The 2,548-nt window shown below is 33.9% G+C and overlaps 1 protein-coding gene across 1 annotated transcript in view; it reads right to left on the minus strand.

Annotated features, from left to right (window-relative positions):
- The window catches only part of BRIP1 (BRCA1 interacting protein C-terminal helicase 1), a 237,298-nt gene that overhangs the window by 151,465 nt on the left and 83,285 nt on the right, over nt 1–2,548 (minus strand). The window lies entirely within an intron of this gene.

A 2,548-nucleotide genomic window follows, 5' to 3' on the forward strand; every position in this document is an offset into this window, starting at 1 on the left:
AAACATTTGTACTCCCTAAATCTATTGAAATAAAAAAAAAAAAAAACAAGAAATAAACTTGTTTAGGAGAACAGAAACTTAGCAGATTGGGGACAGGGTAGGATGGAGGTTTTTACTACATAAATTTGTATATGTTTTATGTTCAAACCATGGGACTGTATAGCATACAAGTTTTCAAAAAGTATACTGTGAAGGAAAGAGAAAAATGCTACAATAAATGAAATGGGATGTAGAGTCAGAGGAGGCTTTTTCTAAGATAACAAGATTCTAGATCAACAACTTAATGTTTAATAGATGGGAAATTACAGAATGCAAATTTTAATAAAATTACTACTAACTGTATTATTTTATGGTGTGGAAATCTTGGTTAATTAAAACTCATCAAACTAGAATCCTACCCAAATTGGACGATAAAGAAATAAAGTAAAGCCATGATCCAGAATTTAAAAATATTATTAACTAAAACTATGTTTCATTTCTGTTCAATGTCCTATACACATCTTTTGGGACCGTTAAGTTATCCTGCTAAATTAAGAATAAGATTCACGATTATTAATTTTTAAAATCAATTATGTCCATTACATTCTTTTGAACAAGACAAAAGGTGGGACTTTTTTCAACTTTTTTTCAAGAGGAAGGAACAACCCATTTCCCAAGTAGCCTGGTTAATCAAAGTTTACTAACTTTAAAACACTCTGGCATAATCAAACATGTTTTTAATATAAAGGCAGCACAAATACACTGATAGACAAATATTTTTACTTAATGAGGCTATAGCACACAGCTCGTAGAGGTTGATGGTCTTTCTTCCGTATATTATTGTTGACCAAACTATCTAGTTCATCTCGAGCAAACCGAAGCTGAACTTCTGTTATACTGTAACTTGCTGATTCCCGAGCGCAGTCCTCAATGTTGTGAGCTTCATCTAAGATGACAACCTGTTCTTTCAGATTTAAATCCATCTATAAGATAAAAGAATTTTCCTGTAAAACATTTGGCAAAATGAATTTAACAGTAGCGGGCAAAATATTTTGTTTAAAAATTCACACTATGGCCAATATTGCAAGTACAATTACATAAGCAACTGATTCTAGGTCTTAAATAAAACCTCTGAAACACTAAGGCCAACCAATATCAGCTCTACATTACTGAGTTTGCTATTTTTTACTCTCAAAATACTTCGTAAACCTATCGACAACAAAAATATGTGTTAACTGAGCCTGGATCAAGGTACCGCTGTCTACACAGAAGGATATAAAATCCCCTATGAAATCCCCCTCCCCTACAAAGGAGTTTCCAAAATAATTTTTACAACAGAGTATAAAACCTTTAAAAGTAAAATAACAGCACAAGATTCAAATGAGTCTCAAAAAATACTAACACAACATAGTATACGTCTGTTTCATTTTAATCTGTTCTGCAATCCTTCATTTCAAGAAGTGCTCTTCCCCAACTCCCGTGTGATGCGAAGCAGGACTATTTATCTGTGAAATAAAGGACATCGCTACTTTCACAACAGAGTAAGACTCATAACCCAGGCTTGTCAGTTAAATAGAGCACTCCATCTCTCTGTAGTCACAGTGACTGTCAGATTCAGGAATAGATACATGATCCAAGGTAAGCCAATCGAAGTAATTTAGGGGGACTAATATGAGACCATGTTCTTTTTTCCAGGTTAGTTAGCTGCTTGTGGTTATCTTTGTTCCCAAAAGGAGATAGCTTGCCTAAGAATAAAGCCATCACTATGAAGAGAAAGTCAAGTATTTTTCCTTGAACTCTTTTTGAAGGTTTGTGTCACTGGCAATCGAAAGAGTCCTAACTAACAAGGAAATATCATAAAGCAATTGTCACTAAGTTATCCTGAGGAAATAAGAATACACAGAGGGCTGAAAATGACTGAGAAAGACCATGGAAGAGTAGGAAATATACCAGAGTTTAAAAGACGAGTATGATTTGGATTTGGACAAAACATTTCAACAGAAGTGTTATCAAAAGCAGAGCTGTAAGAAAGAATAAAGTATCCTCAAGGGACTATGAGGTAATTTTTGAAGGGTTCAAGTTAAAGAGATCTAGGTCACACTATTGAGCGTCTTGAGTGTTAGCTTAAGAAGTATGGACTTTATCCCATGAGTAAAGGGAGCAATAGGACATTTTTGAGCAAAGAAAGGATGTGATAAAAGCAATATTAGGAAGACTGGGCATTGATATGTACAATAGCTTGGAGGGAAGAGACCTAGTGAAGAGGTAAGAAAGTAGGGGGTAGTAAACATAATGTTTGTTAATTTTGAACTTAAAGAAACATTAAGCTAAGATGAACTGTGCAGTCAGACCTGAGAAGAGGAATAACAATTGACCATACCAAATTATTCACTTTTCATCTTATGCTATAACAACTGCATGTCTTTAAGAAGAACAAGGGAAATAAACACGAATGCTATATCTGGTTTACTTCTCAAAAGCTCTCAAAGCATAATTTGCATAGTATGCATATTCTCTCAACATAAGTTCTTCAAAACATAGCTTTTTAAGAGAAATGTTTTTGTTTGTT

The sequence above is a fragment of the Propithecus coquereli genome, unplaced genomic scaffold (genome assembly GCF_000956105.1).
Source record: "Propithecus coquereli isolate 6110/MARCELLA unplaced genomic scaffold, Pcoq_1.0 Scaffold285, whole genome shotgun sequence".
In the NCBI taxonomy this organism is placed as follows: domain Eukaryota; kingdom Metazoa; phylum Chordata; class Mammalia; order Primates; family Indriidae; genus Propithecus; species Propithecus coquereli.